Source organism: Euprymna scolopes, chromosome 44 (genome assembly GCF_053919585.1).
Source record: "Euprymna scolopes isolate OS-2025 chromosome 44, ASM5391958v1, whole genome shotgun sequence".
In the NCBI taxonomy this organism is placed as follows: domain Eukaryota; kingdom Metazoa; phylum Mollusca; class Cephalopoda; order Sepiida; family Sepiolidae; genus Euprymna; species Euprymna scolopes.
The window spans coordinates 55,264,826-55,286,363 of NC_136525.1; positions in this window are offsets into that span (position 1 = coordinate 55,264,826).

The following is a 21,538-nucleotide window of genomic DNA, read 5'->3' on the forward strand; positions in this document are numbered from 1 at the left end:
GTATTCAACCGGGAAGCAAACCAGTGGAACAGTGTTCCACAGGCGAGCAGTTCTGGAGAAAAAAAACTTTGTTCATATTCGTATATATATATATAGTCCTCTTTTTCTTCTATGATATAAATCTCAATAGTCTATTAGTGTGTATGTTTGTATGTCTCGTTAAAACTTTCGGCACACGCGACCAACACTGACAAAATTGGTTTCGTTTGAAAGCTCAGTCTCTCGGGCGACAAATATTCAAAAATTGACCAAAACATTCATTCTTTCACTGTCAGTTGGTCGTTTTTTTACAAGGAGGGTACATTTTTTTTCATCGACATTTTTGCAATGTCATTATTAGGACTATGACAACAGCATATTCTTTTACTTATTTTGACTCTCGAGTGTATATCTGTTGATATCTTATATGCTTGTATACAGAGTTATGTGGTTCTTGGTTGATTAACTGTGTCTAACTGTGTTGGATATATACTCGGGAGTAAAAACAATTAAAAGAATATGCTGTTAACAAACGCCTTGCAATGACTAAGCTTAATTTGAACGGCGGCGACGTCGTATGTCACGGAGGCGGGGGGGGGGTCGGCAACTAAACCCTTTGCTTTTTTTCCTCACTTCCTTTTCCTCATAGCGTTACAGATTCGAGCCTGCCTGTCCGCAATTTTTTAGGGCTCCATTGACCTTACCATAAAACTTCACCACACCCAGGCAACGTCAGGTACCCTCGCTAGTACACACACACACACACACACACACACACACACACACACACACATATATATATATATATATATATATATATATATATATATATATATATATATATATATATAAAATGGGTTAAGAAGTTCCAACGAAAGAAAGATGTATATTTAAATAAGGGGGTAGTCACCAACAATGTGTATTTTTTAACATTATTTTATTATTCCGTGTCTTGGTTTTTCATTGAGAATTATGTTTGGATCATTGTAATAGTCTTTTTAAATCATTGAAATCGTTTTTACGCGTTTCAGAAGTTCTGTGAAGCGTCCTCGTCAGAAATTATTTTTAAATGTTTTGGAGATGTAAAAATGGCATTTTCGTAGTCCATTTGAAGTGTTTCCAAGAGGTGGAGGCGTGAAAGTGTCTATTATTCATTGGCATGTTCAATTTTTATTGCTCTTTTATTGGGCTTGTCGGGGCCCCGCTGACCTCGGCTGTAGTCACTCTCCTATTGTGTTTATCTCTCTCTCTCTCACTCTCCCTTTCTGCTTGTGTTTTTTTCCCCTTTTCCTTTAGGGTAGTGTGTGTGTGTGTGTGTGTGTGTGTGTGTGTGTGTGCGTGCGTGTGTTTTCTTTTATTAGTTTGAGAATGTGTGTACTGTTTTATAGTATTATTAGATTATTTGCTTCCCCAGGAAGGTGACTGTGATACAAGGTCGTTACTAATTGTATGTGTGAGGAGGGGGGGGGGAACCAGCTCTTCTGAAATAAGGGTAGGGGTGCTTTCATTCTATTTTGATATTTATTTTTTGGATTCTTGGATTTTAGTATTGTGATTTTCCGTTTCAGTCTTTTCGGGTATTCTTTATATTATGTTTGTTTAGATAGAGGGGTGTATTTAAAAATATGTATAGGAGATTTTTTAATGTTTCTATTTATTTGTCTCCCCATGTGGGTATGGCCAGACCCAGGATCGGTTCCTAGTGTGGGGAAGATTTTGTTCCCCCAGAGGGGGGGGGCAATTGGAGGGGGTATAGGTATGGGAGGGGGGATGATAGAAGGGATGATAGTTGTCTCAGTCATGAGGGGGTTCTCTTCCACTAAACGAAAAGGATATTGAATTGAGCGGGTCTTGCTACAGTATCGACACATAATCTGGTAAGTCGCCGTACTGAATGAGCGCTCGTAGTCGAAGCTGGTGTTCCTAGCGTGAGGCTCGCATACTTTTCGACGTCTGTCTGCAGGTGGCACTACCAGTCGGTACGGTACTTACGGCTAATCCAACTAATCGTAATCTTGTAAGGATGAAGAACCCGGATGTGCTCGTATTCATTTCATCAGAAACTGTTGACTGAAATAATACTTGTGTTCTTAATGTGTGTGTGTGTGTGTGTTTGACTCTGTGTATGTGTTTATATATGTGTGTGTATGAGATGTTGCTTGTTTTTGTCTGTGTCCGTTTGTGTGTGTGTGTTTGACTCTGTGTATGTGTTTATATATGTGTGTGTATGAGATGTTGCTTGTTTTTGTCTGTGTCCGTTTGTGTGTGTGTGTTTGACTCTGTGTATGTGTTTATATATGTGTGTGTATGAGATGTTGCTTGTTTTTGTCTGTGTCCGTTTGAGTGTGTGTGTGTGTTCGACTTTGTGCATATGTGTGTGTCGTTGTTTGTTTTTGTTTTAATTTTTTTATCATTGTGTTTTTTTTGTCACTTTTTTGTTTTATTTTACTTCAGTCGAAGTTCTCAGAAATCAACCCCCCCCTACCTGGGGGCCAACACTTGAACTCTATATGAGATACATAGATATTCGAATGTTCCAATTAATTTCTTTATCTCTCAAGTTAGTAAAGAAATTGAGAACAATTTTCCTCTCCCCAATTAACCATTTGCATACGTTGTAGTATATCTTTCGTTTTGGTCTTTTGCTTTTACTGCATTCCAGGACAAGAATTTATCTAGTCTGGTGGAGTATCCAGCTTCGTGCTGTTACTGGAGGTAACATTACTTGGAGAAGGTTTTTTTTTAAAATCAATTTTCACCTCAAACAAGGCACAGTGCCACTTTGAAGTAGGGGGCTACTGTCGGGGGCATAAGTTGCAGGGGCATTATGAAGAGAGATGAGTAGCAAGATGTTTGTTCACATTATACTTGAACTTCTGCATATCAGTACAGTTGGGAAAGCAGAATCCCGGAAGGGAGTTCTAAAGACCCGCAGTTCTGGGGAAGAAACTATTGGAGTAAAAGGCTTTCTTGCTCCTAGGGATCTCTACTGTAAAGGGATGAGACTTAGTAGCTTGTCGGGTTTGTCGGGGGTAGTTACGTCGGGGAGGTACAAGTGTTTGCAGTTCGTCAGAGCATTCACCATTAAAGTATTTGTAGAACAAACAGAGGGATGCAACATTTCGTCGATGGGACAGAGGCTGAAGCCTAGATTACAGTTCAGGACCTATCAGGTCGGCGACTCTCTTTTGAACCCTGTCCAGGAGTGAGAGACAAGCAGCAGATGCACCAGCCTAAATGTGACAACAGTACTCCACACTGGTGGCCTTATAGAGGTACAGGATACTCTCAGACATAAGTATTCTAGCACGATAGAGAGATCCCACCTTCTTTGCAGCAGCCTTGGCAATGCTCTCAATGTATCTATTCCAGTTCATGTTCCCTGTAAACGTTAGGCTGAGGAGTTTAAAAGAAGTATTTTCAGGTAATGTGTTCTTGGCCATTGCTATTGGTGGTAGAGAAGGTTTCTTGTAGTTATTGAAGGAAACAAGCTTAGTCTTGGCAGCATTGAATGTGACCAACCGTTTTTGTCCCCATTCCACTACGGATTGGAGGTCATCCTCTAGTGTTTCTGCACCATTCCTCGTAAAAGCTACTGTAAGTTAGCCATAGTGAGGAGAGCTTATTTGGGCTGCGAATACAAAATGTGATTTTTGGTCAGGGTTTACTTCTAGGGAAAAGTATGCTCATGCCAGGTTGTTCTGACAAACCCTTGTACAGAGAGGCCTTAGACACTCGAGGATAGTGTCTAGTAGGCATTCAAGTTCTCTGTATGTGTGTGTGTGTGTGTGTGTGTGTTTGTATCTATATTTGTGCTTCAGCTGTTTTTATATTTCTCTATATATGTGTATGTATGTGTGTGTGTGTGTTTCTTTATGCGTGTGTTGACCTGTATGTGTGTTTTTACTTGTGTTTGTATTAATGTAGTTGCATTTGTTTGCTTATGGGTGTGTCATTATCTTTGTATGTGTGTGCGTTTATGTGTATGCATATGTGTTTTTTGTCTGTATTTTTCTGTCTTTATATGTTTGCATGTATGCGTTACTGTGTATGTTTGTCTCTGTTTGACTGTGCCTTTGCGTTTGTCTATGTGTGTGTGTGTGTGTGTGGTGCGTATGCATTGGTATATGTTTGTCTCTGTGTATGTAGTGTGTATCTTTGTGATTATATGTGGCTTTGTGTTTGTGTTTATGTGTGTGTTTGTGTGTGTTTGTTTTTATATTAATTTTGGTTTGAATCTAATAATTTTCCCTTATGTGTGAATATTCCCACGTGTGTGATTCCGTGTACGCTTGTTTTACTGTGTGAATAAGATGCGTGTTTCTTTGTGTGATTATTTTTGTCTGTTTGCGTGCGTGTTTGTCTGTGTGTGTGTATGTGTGTACATGTGTGCTTTTGTGTGTGTAAAGGAAATGGACATTTTTAAGACACGTCCATCCAAACGTGACAGACCAACAAAATTGCTAAAGCGTGACAGACTGATGCGCTAACCAACAGATGAAGCCTCTTACGCGGACACTAGGACGCACCTAAGAAGGCAAACTTTCAAACCTTCGAATACAAAAAAGCAACCAATCACGAAGAAAGCTTTCTCCCTTCCCCTTCCTGGCGCTGTCTTTTCCGTCCTGGGTCTCCCTTGAGGATTGAGAAAGCAAATTGCCTTTGGCTGAATGTGGGTGGATGGAGAAGACAGGGATGAAGGTCAGCCTGGTTTTAGTAAAGCGAATATGATAGACCTCCTCTGCCAGAAATATATATATATATATATATATATATATATATATATATATATATATATATATATATATATATATATCATTGAATAAGTGTTTCAATCTGTAGTTATTATTAGGTTCTGAAGAAATATGATAGACCACCTGCCACCCCACCCTCCTTTGCTAGGAAAATCAACAAAACAGAGAAGGGGTCAATATTTTAGTTGCTTTCTTGTGAAATAATTGGCAAAATATATATAATCTGAGGTTATTATTTTACAGAGGTAAAGCAACTAAGGAAGCTTAACGAGGTTAATATGAGAGTGCTCAATATCGAAGTAGAGCAAGGTATAATTAATCTATTTAGTCTTCTTTACATAAAACCAAATCTTATCCCTTGTTTCTATTTTTAACAACATTTGAGGGAACCTCCTGATATTTATTCCCTGTGATGGTGAAGACCTGATATTTTCATTGCAAACTTTGCTTTCGTATAAGCTGTATCGCCTGAAGAGATCTCTAGTTACTGGTAACTAGCTGACCGAAACATGCTCATGACTGTGTAGCAACATATTACTGCTTATGTAAAAACAAATAAAAAGCAATATATATATATATATATATATATATATAAAATAAAAAGGAACATAACCGTATTATGTGTTCATCAACGTTTTCGTCTTTATTTCGAGACTTCCTCTGGATGAAATAAAGACGAAACGTTGATGAACACATAATACGGTTTGTTCCTTTTTATTTTCTCTATTTTGTCGGAATACTATTTCCATTATTTTCATCATATATATATATATATATATATATATATATATATATATATATATATATATATATTTTGAATTTGGAAACATGAATCTCACAGGTAAAAAATTCATTTTTATAACATGAATAGGTTAGATAAAGTAATTAAGAATAGGGAACTAGATCTGATATTTGTAACATGTTTTTTTTTTTTTTCATAAGATTAAGGGAGGTTGTGTTTGATCAACACTGCTGGGGAGCTATGACGTAATATATTGTTTTGTTTTTAAATCCCCGAAACTGATGACCCTTTAAAAAATAAATTATTACTGGTACTATAGTGAATTCGAGAGAGCAAGTTAATGCAGTGATTGCAGGTGATTGAATGACTTACAGACTAAATAGTTTTCTAACGAATGATAAAAAATATTTTTTTATTTTTTTTGTATAGTTTTAAAGGTTAAAAACTTCCAAGACTATATATATATATATATATATATATATATATATATATATATATATATATATATATATATATATATATATATTTGTTTACTGTTTTTTATGGGAAAGAATTCCAACAAAGTGCTCGATTATAAAGAAAAACTTTTTCGATATAAGAGCTTGAAACGGACGGTACCAATGTTTCTCTGAACTTCTGTACAATTATATATATATATATATATGTATATATATATATATTGTTTTTAAAATATAATTACCCACTGACACATGTTTCGTCGTCTATGACTCATCAAAGTGCCTGAATTTAAGGAGATTCGAAATCAGGACCTCATGGTAAGCCTTGTTATTTCCATGGCAAGTGCTCGTCTGAGCTCCAATCTCTCGTCCCTCCCTCGCCAATACTAATGATTACTACAATACTATCTCATTGATTACTGTACACGCAATAACCCTTATCCCTGAGTGGCCTCCGGGCCTTGATAAGTGGTGACCCCCATGTAAAAAAAAAAAAAAAAAAAAGCCTTAACTCTTATCACTCGCCCACCTCGATGACTGTCAGGATATATCGCAATTTACGTAGATGTTATTTTAATTGTTTTGAATGAATTCAATTATTTACGAAAGTGCATTTTAACCTAAATGCGAGTTGGGAATAATTTTCCCTTTAACCAATTTGGTACCTCCATATTGCTTTTAAAATATAATTGTCCACTGACATGTGTTTCGTCGTCTACGACTTATCAGAGTGGCTGAATCTAGTGAGATTCGAAATAAGACCCCCATGGGTAGAAACTCAAGCCATCTACCCCTGGGCTGACTTGCGCGCCTGCTGGATGTGCTGCGTTTTATGTACGTGTTATTTATTTGTTTTTGTTTGCGAGACTTTTGAATGAATTCAATTATTTATACGAAAGTGCATTTTTACCTAAATGCGAGTTGGAGATAATTTTCCTTTTTTTACCAATATATATTGTTTAAAAAATATATATATATATATATATATATATATATATATATATATATATATATATATATATATGTATATATATATATATACATATACATATATATATATACATATATATATATATATATATATGTATATATATATATATATACATATACATATATATATATACATATATATATATATATATATATATATATATATATATATATATATATATATATATATATATATATATATATTGTGGACGCGACTTTTGTAAAGCAATATCGCCTGAAAAGGTCTCTAGTTACTTGTAACTGGCTGACGGAAACATACTCATGAATGTGTAGCGACATATTAATGCTCATGTAAAACAAATAATAAGAATATATGCATATATATATATATATATATCTGTGTGTGTGTGTGTGTGTGTGTGTGTGTGTGTGTGTGTGTTTTTACTTCATTCGAAGTTCTCAGAAATCAAGGGGCCCACGATCTGGGGCTAACACTTGAACTCTATATGAGATACATAGATATTCGAATGTTCCATTCAAGTTCTTTATCTCTCAAACACTGAGTTAGTAAAGAAATTGAGAACATAACTTTCCTCTCCCCAATTAACCATTTTTTAAATGTTGTAGTATATCTTTCATTTTGGTCTCTTGGTCTTACTGGATTCCAGGACAAGAATTTATCTAGTCTGGTGGAGTATCCAGCTTTGTGCTATTACTTGAGGTAACATCACTTGGAGAGGTGCACCATTCCTCATAAAAGCTAATGTGGGTTAGCCATAGTGAGATCTTATTTGGGTTGCGAATACGAAATGTGATTTTGAATATTTGGTCAGGGTTTACTTCTATGGAAAAGTATCCTCATGCCAGGTTGTTCTGACAAACCCCTGTACAGAGAGACCTTAGACACTCGAGAACAGTGTCTAGTAGGCATTCAAATATATAAATATAATAGGCATTGTGTGTCTCTGTGTGTGTATTGATAAAGAATCAATACGAAAAATATATAAATGTTTATATCTTTTCTGTATTTATTTCATATGTGTTGACGTGTAGGAATAAAAAAAGTCTTTTGAAAAAACGAAAATGTTTCTTTTAAAAGCACATTTTCGACCGATCCTTCGGTCTTCTTCAGTTTGAATGATGGAAACATGAGTGCAGGGCAGGAAGGGTTAGCAGCAGGAGGAGCACGGGTATAGCCAACGAGATCTATCCGAATACGAACATATATATATATATATATATATATATATATATATATATATATATAGAGAGAGAGAGAGATAAAATAAAAATTACAATTAAATTTACCAAAATTATCCAAGATGGTAAAATTAAAGTATATTATAAGTATTAAAGAATTAATATTTATAAACTTATCTCAGCCAGATGTAAAAGCTCGATAAAATCAAATAAGAAATAGAGCTTATAATACGAGCAAACTGTTAATAAAACATGTTAAAAAACACTTTGAAATGAGTTAAAAACATATTTAATCTGAAAAGGAAACACTATATAAATGGATAGTTCTTAATCCGCGGAGTTTCGAAGAAATACTTTCCTTCTCATCAGAGGGTAGGAATTAGCAAAATGTGGGATTAGATTTTGCATGCAAAAGTATTTGATGAAACAACAAGTGAGTCAAAGATCTTAGTTGATAACAAAAAAGTGAAGCAGAGGGAATATGGTGAAGAAAAAGGTGATTACACATCAATGGATAGTCTGGTGGAAAATAAATAATCCAGTGACGGTAAAATCCAAATATATAACTTACTGTTATTGGATTATTTATTTTCCACCAGACTATCCATTCATGTGTAATCACCTTTTTCTTTACCATATTCCCTCTGCTTAACTTATTTTGTTTTCAAGTAAGATCTTTGACTTACTTGTTGTTTCATCAAATACTTTTGCATGCAAAATTCGATCCCGCATTTTGCTAATTCCTAGCCTCTGATGAGAAGGGAAGTATTTCTTCGAAACTCCGCGGATTAAGGACTATCCACTTATCTAGTGTTTCCTTTTCAGATTAAATATGTTTTTAACTCATTCCAAAGTGTTTTTTAACATATTTTATTAACTGTTTGCTTGTACATACATATATATATATATGACTTGGAATAGTCATCAACTTGTATGGCCTCTATTCAAAATTTCATAAAATGTTGAATTGGACATCAACGCTCTGATCTGGCATCAATTGAAATAGATGGCTCTCGTCTAAGAGAAGCTCCATGTTTTGATAAGCTTCCGGGCTTGACCTTTACTCCTGATCTGAAATGGAACACGTACATCAATTCAGTTACTAAGATCGCTGGAAAAATTGTAGGAAAAAAAATTCTCTATCTATATAAAAACCAAGTCCGTCCAAGGATGGAGTACTGCTGCCACATCTGGGCAAGAGCTTCTAAAATAGCCTATCCTGCCTTGACAGAGTACAGAATAGGCTTTGTAGCTTAGTGGAGGATGCCCTTTTCTCTTCCCTGCAACCTCTCTCCCACAGGAAAGTCGTTGCCAGCCTGTCTTTGTTTTATCGTTACTTCCATAGGAAGAGCTCGTCTGAGCTCCAATCTCTGGTTCCCCCTTGCCAATCTTTCACGAAAAACACCCGTCTAGCTGAAAACACTGTCAATAATTTTCCCCACTCTTTATCTATGCCAAAACCAAAACGTAGATTCCATTAGATTAGAAGTGCACACCTGTGGAACTCTATTCTGTTTGCCTGTTTCCCACCTGACTAAAGCCTGGATGTCTTCAAGTCCAACATAAACAAATTCCTGATGAACCGCCCCCTTAAATAAGACACTTTATCAAATCTCCAATACTAACGATTACTACGATACTATCCCATTGATTGACGCAATAACCTTATCCCCGAGTGGCTTCCGGGCCTTGATAAGTGGCGAATACCTTGTAAAAAAAAAACCCAAAAAACACGCACCCTACGTACAAACTCGCATATGTGAACATACATGCATGTACACCCGCACACTACCAGATATGCTTCTATACGTACCTGTACACAATACGCACACACGTTTAAAGACTGCGTACACATGCAGCTGGAGACTGATGAATGGACGTAGACCGATAAAATAAGTGGAGGAAACTTCTGGCCAAAAAACTGATGCTTCCAATATATGGGACGGGGTGAAAGGATAACTGCTTGTCTGGATTGTCTACGCACACACATTTATTTTTTTCCCCACCGCTTGCTGTAGATTCTAGTGTCTTTCATTAATTGATATATACACACATAAGACTACGAATTAAATAGAATTACCACTTGTGATGGTATTCCCTTTTCCTTAAAATTAACTCTTCTAATATTTCAGTTCTTTCCTTTATTTAATACTTTAGACTGTTTTTTAAAGAGAGAGAAAGGGGAGTAGGGGGGGAGATTGGCTAATCGAGAATCAATGCATAACAACAACATTCAATGTTGCTGCCACTTATAACAAGTTCCCTCCTGTCTCCTAGGGCCATTCTGTCTACGTTGAGGTCATAGCACCAATTGAAGTTCCATCTCATCTGGCTTAATTGATAAAGTATTTCACCACGAGTGATTCGCTTCGTCTTTGAATGCGGCAAAAGTATAAAGCCGTGACGTAGCACATAGCCACATCCTAAGCCACGTCTCGTCAATTGAATGCTCATCAAGATTCTCCTCGTTGTGGTGGCGGTGGTGGTGGTGGTGGTGGTGGTGGTCGTTGTCTAATGACCCTGGACTGATTCCAAGACCAGTGCATGCCAAGATCAAGGCGGGTGGGAAGTAAAGTGTGTGTGTATGGGGGGGGGGGTACGGTACCCTCACGCACGATCGGGCTCTATCAACTGTTGGATGATGATGGAAAGAGTGGGAGGGGGGAAGGAAAGAAGGTCACATGCGACAGATGATCAAATAATTATTTTTCTATTTTTATTTGGCATAGCAACCCTTTTCAGGTTATTTAATTTGGAAACGCAATGCTTGTTGTAAACACTTCATTATGTGCCTCTACTTTTATATAAAAGGAACTTTGTATGTGTGTGTGTGTTTGTGTTTGTGTGTGTGCGTGTGTTCTTGTGTGTGTTTGTGTGTGCTTGTGTGTGTGTTCTTGTGTGTGTTCTTGTGTGTGTTTGTGTGTGTGTTCTTGTGTGTGTGTGTTCTTGTGTGTGTTTGTGTGTGTGTTCTTGTGTGCGTGTTTGTGTGTGTGTGTTCTTGTGTGTGTGTGCATGTGTTTGTGTGTGTGTTTGTGTGTGTGTGTGTGTTCTTGTGTGTGTGCTTGTGTGTGTGTTTGTTTGTGTGTGTTCTTATGTGTGTTTGTGTGTGTGTGTTTTCTTGTGTGTGTGTGTGTGTGTTTGTTTGTGAGTTTTCTTTTGTGTGTGTGTTTTTTTGCGAGTTTTCTTGTGTGTGTGTGTTTGTGTGTGTTTGTGTGTGTGTGTGTGTGTTCTCTTGTGTGTGTGTTTGTTTGTGAGTTTTCTTGTGTGTTTGTGTGTGTTCTTGTGTGTGTGTGCTTGTGTGTGTGTGTTCTTGTGTGTGTGTGTTCTTGTGTGTGCTTGTGTGTGTGTGTGTGTGCTTGTGTGTGTGTGTGTGTGTGTGTGTTCTTGTGTGTGTGTGTGTGTGTGTGTGTGTGTGTGTGTGTGCTTGTGTGTGGGGGGGGCCACGCGAGTATAAGGGATAAAGAGTGTGCAACGGTCAGGAATGGAAATTCAGTAAATTTGTTAACTTAAGGGGAACGGCTTATCAAGAACTTGTTTACATTGAACTTGAAGACAACCATATTGTAGTCAGCTGGAAAGCAGGAAAACGGAAGACAGTTCCACAGGCGTGCAGTTGTGTGTGTATTTGTTTGTGTGGTGTGCGTGCGTGTGTATGCGTGCTTGTTTATGTGTGTGCTTGTATGTATGTGTGTGCTTGCGTGTGTGTGTGTGTGAGTTCGTTACCTATGCACTCGAAAACGACTGGGCCAATTTTTATGAAATTTCACACAAAAGTATTTTATGTGTCTGGCAGTGTTCTTAGATAGTTTTTTTTTATCGGAATGTCTTCGATAAGTATCGATAATCAATAATCGACACAATCCGATGAAAGAAGGAACAGGCGATTTTGACCAAGTTAACACCTTACACAGCCTAACATCACACGTGCATTTGAGAAGTTTTATTATCACACAAGGCGAAAAGCACAATATATAAAATAAAGAATAGATTCTTTGATATGACAGGGGTGCATTCGAAATGAATTTTTCTGCTTAAAGCTCCATTGCAACATAACACTTGACTTTTTCATATTAAACTTAAATTCAAGCCATTATCACTGCACCAGCAGAAAGGTTAGGCATATAAAATCAACAGTAGGTTTCTGTTTTGAACATAATTAATTGGAATAGATACATTGAGATCATTGCTAAGGCTGCTTCAAAGAAGGTGGGCTCTCTCTATCGTGCTAGGAAGTTACTTACGCCTGAATGTATCCTGTACCTCTACAAAGCCACCATTCGCCCATGTATGGTGTACTGTTGTCACATTTGGGCTGGTACATGCATCTGCTACTTGTTTCTCACTCCTGGACAGGGTTCAAAAGAGAGTCGTCAACCTAATAGGTCCTGAACTGTCATCTAAACTTCAGCCTCTATCCCACCGACGAAATGTTGCATCCCTCTGCCTGTTTTAATTTAATGGTGGATGCTCTGACGAACTACAAGCACTTGTACCCCCTCGACGAAAATACCCCCGACAAACCCGAGAAGCAGCATAGTCCCACCCCTACACAGTTGAGATCCCTAGATGTACAAAAGCCTTTTACTCGAATAGCTTTTCTCCAGAACGGCAGGACTTTGGGATTCTCTTCCGGTTTCCTGCTCCCCCAACTGTACTGACATGCAGAAGTTCATGTGTAATGTGAACAGACAACTTGCTGCTAAACTCCCGACATAGTACCCCTGGAACTTAGGTCCCTGATAGTAGCCCCCTACATTAAATTGGCAATATGCCTTGTTTGGAGTCAAAATGTAATAAAAAAATATAAAAAATATTAAAACATAATACTTGACTTGATTTTAAGCTTCAATTCAAGTTGTTATGAATGAAAAATAAAATTATCAACAGTAAATTCTCTACAGTGCAATGTAGACTATAATGTATTGTTGACTAAGTCACTGCCAGGAGGCATGTGAAGCTTCCTTCTGGTGCACCGTGATGGGTCCCCAACTAGAGCAGGTTTGATTGGAATAAAATGGGCGATTTCACAACTTTCGATGACAAAAATATGGGAGTGTGAAACCTTCCTTGATTATCATTTGATATTGGGTCTCCCTGCCAGTGCACATATACTAAGTTATGATATCCGTTATAATAAAGTCATAAATCAATTTCACTAGCGGGACCTGTGGAAATTCCACAGGAAGACTCATTCATACGTAATATATTGATGTTGGCATTCTGTAGATGTTTGGCGTTGATGGAGACGCTCTGACATGATTGTAGCTCTTTTGTTAAAACTGCAAAAGTATTTATCTAAGCTAGCAGGGACGCCCGGCCTTAAAGTACGCTTAAATATGATATTTTAATTCTTGCAGATTTTGTATATATTATTATAGAGTTAATGTTCTATCAATTCTATCTTTACATCATCAACGTTCTGATCCCCATCTGGCATCAATTAAAATGAATGGCTCTCGTCTTGGGGAGGCCTCAAGTTTTGACAGGCTTCTGGGCTTGACCTTTACTCCTGATCTTAAATGGAATACGTACATCAAATCTGTTGCCAAGGCCGCTGGGAAAATGGTCGGATCCTTCTATAGATCCAGTAGATATCTCACTGCTGATGCAATTCTCTATCTATATAAGAGCCAAATACGTCCAAGGATGGAGTACTGTTGCCACATATGGGCAGGAGCTGCTAGAAAAGACTTATCCTGCCTTGATAGGGTTAAAAATAGACTTCGTGGCCTGGTGGGAGATGTCCTTTTCTCTTCACTGCAACCTCTATTTCACAGAAGAGATGTTGCGAGTTTGTCTCTGCTTTATCGTTATTTTCATGGAAAGTGTTCAACTGAGCTTCAATCTATGGTCCCCCCTCGCCAAACTTTCACAAAAACACTTGACTAGCTGAAAACATTATCAATAATTTTCCCCACTCTTTATCTGTGCCTAAACCTAAACATAGATTCCATGATCAAAGCTTCTTTCTTAGAACTGCACGCCTGTGGAATTGTGTTCCGTTTTCCTGCTTTCCAGCTGTCTATAATATGGTTGTCTTCAAGTCCAACGTAAACAAGTTTCTGATGAGCCGTTCCACTTACGTTAACAAATTTACGGAACTTCCATTAATATCGATTACTATATTGTCCTTTTGACTACTCTACACTCTTTAACCCTTATCCTTGAGTCGCCGATCGGCCTTGATAAGTGGTGACGCCTATGTAAAAAAAAAAAAAATTATCCACACTAACGTACTGTACTTACAATAACCCTTATCCCTGAGTGGCTTCAAGGCCTTGATAAGTGGTGACCACCTTGTAAAAAAAAAAAAATTTTTATAGTTGCGATTTCAAAAGTAAAAAAAAATATCCATATGACTTGAGTGCATCAGCTTGAATTGAAACTGAAACCAAAACTTATGATAAAATATAGATAAATATATTATTAATAGTTTATTTTTTTATTTTATTTATATATTTTCTTTTCATATATTAGTAAAAATAGTAATCGTATTATTTTACATTTTTTTTTTAATTGGGGAAGTGGTATTATATCGACTGAAGAGCCATGTATTTAACAGCTGTCCTGTTTTTAAATCTCCGAAACAGCTACATAGTAAACAGCTGATGATCCCCGTTTTCTATTTACAAAATTTTAATTCCAATTTTCTACTTTCATCCTTATGTAGTTAAATTCTGTTTTAAAATTGAAGACATTTGCGAAATCGGCTTATGCAAATGCTAAGTCTATTTCTTTTTAACAATTTTAGTTAATGCCTTTTTTTTTTTTTTTCTTTTTTTCTTTCTTTCTTTCTTTCATCCTTATATAAATGAATTCTCTTTTGTCATTATAAACTTTTTGAAGTCGGATTATGTAGGTGCTAAGTCTGCGATAGATTAAAGTTAATTTTTTTTTCTCCCGGGAATTCAAACTGCATTCTTTATTTTTATTTTTGAATTTTTTATTCAAAGCTTCTTTAGACTATCTATCTATCTATCTATCTATCTATCTATCTATCTATCTATATATATATATATATATATATATATATATATATATATATATATATATATATTAGAGCATTAAGACTTAAAAAAAAAAAATTCGATTTATAACATTATATAATCAATTCTTAATGCTGCAATATTTTAAGTTATAAATATTTTTTCCTGGAATAGCTTGTTTTGTTTTTTTTTTCTTTTCCAGTTTTAACAACTAGTCTTTTACTTTTCCATGTTTAAGCTTAACCATATTACTTTTCATGCTTGCTACAGCCGCAGTAAAGAACTTACTTGTCTTCCTTTTCCGTAGCAAAAAAACTAAACGGAACACCATGAACAAAGTTTCTTTCCAAGAACATCTCATTTGTGGAACAAAATACCACGCGACTGCTTCCCAACCGATTACAACGGGTCGTCTTCAAGTTTAATGCAAACAAATACTTGTTGAGCTTAGCTAATCAATTCCACTTAAGTAACCTCCTGCCCATTTAACCCATGTGATTCCGATTGTACTGCGTTGGGCAGCCAAGACCACGCAGCTAGGTCAACCGAATATATTCCTTTACACCTGATCGGAAAACGAGAAGAAGATTAACGATGTTCACGATGGATCGAACGAGACTCGAATAACGCTTGCTGATTCCAATGCATCGGCCGTGTTAACGGCATCACTTCGATTTTGGCATCATGTTTTTTTGTTTTTTCTTTTTTGTTCGGAGCGTTTTCGGTCAACAAATGACCTTTCCAGTCCGAAAGGTGGACAGCATACATAATCATGCTATGATTGATTGAGAAACGGGACTCGAAAAAAAAAAAAAAATTCCGTAAAACTTTAAACTTTTATGCATACTTTGGATGTGCCGAAACAGAAACTCTGGCCGGATTTGGTCAATTGATCTGTCTGTTCGATCATATTTTTACGGGTATCTTTGCTAGTATATATATATATATATATATATATATATATATATATATATATATATATATATATATATATATATAATAATGTATATATATATATGATGTATATATATATATATGATGTATATATATATATATGATGTATATATATATGATGTATATATATATACATATATGTGATATATATATATGATGTATATATATGATGTATATATATATGATGCATATATATATACGATGTATATATATATGATGTATATATATACATATATGTGATATATATATATATATGATGTATATATATACATATATATGATGTATATATATATGATGCATATATATATGATGTATATATATATATACATATATATCATGTATATATATATGATGTATATATATACATATATATCATATATATATATATATGATGTATATATATGATGTATATATATACACATATATTATGTATATATATATATATATATATATATATATATATATGATGTATATATATACACATATATGATGTATATATATATGATGTAAGATTTCTTTGATATATATATGATGTATATATATATACACATATATTATGTATATATATATATATATATATATATATATATATATAGAGAGAGAGAGAGAGAGAGAAAGAGAGAGAGAGAGAGAGAGAGACAGGTAGATAGAGAGATTATCCTATGACTGCTTGAGAAACTGGAGTCGACCGCCCCCCCCCAAAAAAAAAAAACAAAAAAACTGTAAATCTTTAAACTTCCATGCATACTTTGGATGCGCCGAAACAGAGGCTCTGTCCGTATTTGGTCCATTGATCTGTCTGTCCGATCATATATTCGTCTGTCACACTTTTAAACATGCAGAATGAATGGACGTATCTTAATTTAAGATGAGTTCATGATATTCCAATAAGATACTTAGTTCGTTGGGCCGTATATTTGTTGGTTTGTCCTGCCGTCCTCCTGCTCTCCTGCTCTCCTACATAAATTTGAAATGGTATTTTGTTTTAGGTCTGTTAAGCATAAATTTAAAATAGCATTTCTATTGGTTTGTCACACACAAATGTTAAATAACATTTTTGGTCTGGCACACGTAAATTTGAAGTAGCATTTTCATTGGTTTGTCATGCTTAAATAGCATTTTTTGCGGGTCTGGCAAGTGTAAATTTAAAATAGTATTTTCGGATCAAGTAAAGAATAGATACCCTGTAGCAGACGACGCCGCCTGGCGGCGACCGGCGCGCATTTCAACTAACACCGGTGATTCGACCTTGACACTGGCGCAAGCACATGGCGTCGGTTGTTTGTAAACACGTCAAATAGCAAACATGCTCGAATATTCGCTAGCAATTAAAAAAAAATATATATTTACAAAACTTTTGAAGATTTAAAAGAAAAAATATATATTTACAAAACATTTTTTTTAAAAAGTAGGTAACAAAACGAACGTATTTAAAGAAAAGATATTTAAATAAATGGGTGTCTCTTTCTGTTTCGGATTTTTGCGACCAAGATTGATTTTTATGTACCGTGTTTTTTTTTTTTGGGGGGGGGGGTTCTGTGTGCGTTTTTAAGACAATTCAATATTTATTTAAATATTCTTTAAAACATTAACTTCAGAGACAATTGGGGTTTGTATTACTGTACACATAGATTCGAAAAAGTTGTCAAAAAACAAATATATAACAAATAAATGTTATCAAAGGCAAGATAAGTTACTTTTCTACCTAACTGGATATATTTTTTGTGTTTTTATTCAATGTAACAATAACATGCTTATTCAGCTCGAAAAACATACATTGTTTACCGATGTATTGGAAAATTCAAAACGGCGCCCGACACGCTCTTAAACACGGTAAGTTCAGGAAAAGATGTTATAAATAATAAACTAGACAAAATACTGTTAGAAATTCGCTCATTATATGTTAACGTGACATAAGTTGACATATATTCGGTGTTTTTTAATAGTATTTTGTCTAGTTTATTATTTATAACATCTTTTCCCAAACTTACCATGTTAAAGAGAGTGTCGGGCGCAATTTTGAATTTTCCAATACATCGGTAAACACTGCATGTTTTTCGAGCTGAATAAACATGTTACATTGAATAAAAACAAAAAAAAAAAAAAACAAATGTATCCAATTTGGTAGAAAAGTAACTTATCTTGCCTTTGATAATATTTATTTGTTATATATTTGTTTTTTTTTGACAACTTTTTCGAATCTATGTGTACAGTAATACAAACCCGACAATTGATATATTTTTAAAATAATATTTTTAAATATTAAATTTTGACGAATATTCGCGAGCAAGATGTTTTAAAAGATGTTTAAATAAATTGGTGTCTTTCTGAGTGCGTTTTAACATATTTACAGAACTTTTTAATAACTGTTTTATTCTTTTTATCAAACAAAAATAGAACTTTTATAATGACATATATATTAGGGACTGTTTTTCAAACATCGAAATTTTAAAATTAAAGTTAGTTAAAAAAAAAAAAAAGACGAGGTGTTTTTTTTTCAATTAAATTATAAACTTTATTTGAACTTTCAACAAACTTTTACAGGCGTAAAAATAGATTTTATAGATATTTTATAATAATTTTTTAAAATATATTTAACGAAAAGTTTCGTTTTTTTTAATCATTTCATTGTTGAATAAAATTTAAAATTGTTAAATGATGAAAAAAAAAAATCTCGAAAAAAAAAACACTTTTTTTTTTTTTTTTAAATAAAACTTTAATTTTAAAATTTCGAAGTTTGAAAAAACAGTCCATAATATATATTTCATTATAAAAGTTCTATTTTTGTTTGATAAAAAGAATAAAACAGTTAATAAATAGAAAAATAAAACAGTCCATTAAGATTTCTTTGATCTGTCACGTTTGAGTTAAAATTTTTCCACCAGACACAGACTAAATAGACGCATGTTATTTCCTATACGTCCAAGCTTCTTTAAAAAAAAAAAATTTCTGTCAGTTTGTCGCGTTTAAAGTTTGAAATCACATTTTCATAGCAGCTGTTCAACCTCTAAGAAATGACCACATCTTTATAATGTCCGAAATGTCCGTAATGATGGATTCTGTATTTTCACTTTCGTTGTGATGCGTGTTTGCAGCAAACGCTTTCCTATAGCAACGGCCACATCCGAAAGGGGAAACGACTGCAGGGAGATTTCGCACTCGATCCGATCGAAAACTTAAGGAATGATGAAAAAAATTAATTTTAAATTCAAAGATGGCGCAGTAAAAAGAAAAAAAATGTTATTTCTTTCCTATTTTTCCGGATTTTGTAATGATGCCCATATGCATTTATTTTTTTTTTAATGGATAAGTGCCTTTCCTTCCATAGATTGATATAATAATTAAATGAACGATTTTGTCCTAAAAACAGGTGCTGTCAAGATTTACGTATGTCAACTTATTGAAAGAATAAATGTCTAAACATTTGAAAATTTACATAAAGAGTTCAGATATGCAGCAAGTATTTTAATCAGTTTTTGGACGAAAATTTGGCTGCCAGGATGTCAAAGTTGAAATAGTTGACCTTTGTAGACTCTATCAAACTTGGATCTAAACACTTGAAATTTTAGATGTAGGTTACCTGGACATGAATCAAACATTTTAATACATATATATACATATGCACATAACGTTATGAACAGTACATAAGGCTGGTCCTGGATATGACTTTAAACTACACCCGATGGTGAGGCCCCAGCTTGCGGGTTTTGGGGAGTGTGGAGCCACCCTTTAATTGCCATTAACCCCAGGTCCACTCTGACCCGGAGTGGTAGTACCTGTTAGGGTCCCAACTATGGGTTAAATAAACAACCAACTAAACTCCCATGTTGACATGAAGGAAACATATGCAAAATTGCTACAGAAAGGTTTAATTTTTATGGAGCAATTCTGGTTTCTGATTGGTTGGTAGCAGAACATGAATTCGATTTGTCAGTTCCTAACAGCATCGTTTATAAATAGAATCTCCTGACTGTGTGGGATCATACCTCATTATAGTAAAAAATATTGTAACATTCTATCTCTACAAATCAACTATCAGACCATGTATGGAATATTGTCGTTATATTTGGGCTGGTGAATCTTTGTCTCATTTGAAGATTCTTTATAGTGTAGAAACGTATCTGCAATTTGATTGGCTCCCACCCCTTTTTCTTCACTACAACATCTCTCCCAAACAAAATAACTGGATTCGGCATTAAATAACCTGAAAAGGGTTGATATGCCGTAAAACAAAAACAACCAACCAGTACATAAGGCCCAAGCAAAGCCGGGTTGAATTGCTAGTATCAAACAAAATATTTTTTAATAATGTATATGAAAATAAATACAATTTATTAATACGGGAATTTAAATTTGGTGGTTTTACTTAAAAATTTAAACATGGCGTAACAAAATGAAAGAAAGGTAATTTTTCTACCAATTCTTTGGATTTTGTAATCCTGCCTATATGCATTTATTTTCTTTTAAAATGAAAAAAATGCTTTTCCTTCCGAGGGGTTGAGGACGAAATAAATCCATTGATTGATATAATAACCAAATGAATTATTTTGCATTACGAAACAGGTGCTGTCAAGAATTGTGCATGTCAAAAATACGTAAAGAAATAAATGGTAATATGGTCAAGATCTTGACATTTGGGATATAGACTTTTGTCATTTATTTGTTATCAATATATTTAAAGTAGGTAGTAGCGTTCGTGTGTGTGTGTGTGTGTGTGTGTGTGTGTGTGTGTGTGTGTGTGCGTGTGCGTCTGTGTGTACAACATTCCTACAGCTCACACAACTGGACTTATCATGACCAAACCCGGCATACTTATGGTCCCCTTACTAGGGAGACTGCACAACATTTTCAAGGTCAAGGTCATAGCCTATGTATGTATAAAATGAAGATGGACCAAATCTGACCTAGGAATGGTGCACATAATTTTTCAAGGTCAAGATCACAGGTTAAGGTCATATTTAGTGCAGATCTTCATTAACTCCTCAGCCTATATATATATATATATATATATATATATATATATATATAATTATTTTTTTTACTATAGTAATTAAATACCTACAGACACTAGTGTTTCATCCTTTCGGGATTCTTCAGTGCAGGGTGTCACGATTACTACCAGTCGAACGATTCAAACCCCGCGACACGAGACATCTCTGGCTCGATTAGCGGAGGCCGTATCCATTCGGCTACTATTAACCGTGTGAAATAGCGTTGAATTTTAAACATTTTAATTTAAATGTTCATTACGTCAGGCAGACAGTGATCAAATCGTTATATGATGATCTACGCATAAGAGCTAAATTGACCGACTTTTAATTCAACTGAAAGTGCTCAACGATAAGAAACGAATTTCTTAAAGGGGCTGTCATGATTATTTTTTTACTATAATAATTAAATACCTACAGACACTAGTGTTTCATCCTTTCGGGATTCTTCAGTGCAGGGTGTCACGATTACTACCAGTCGAACGATTCGAACCCCGCGACACGAGACATCTCTGGCTCGATTAGC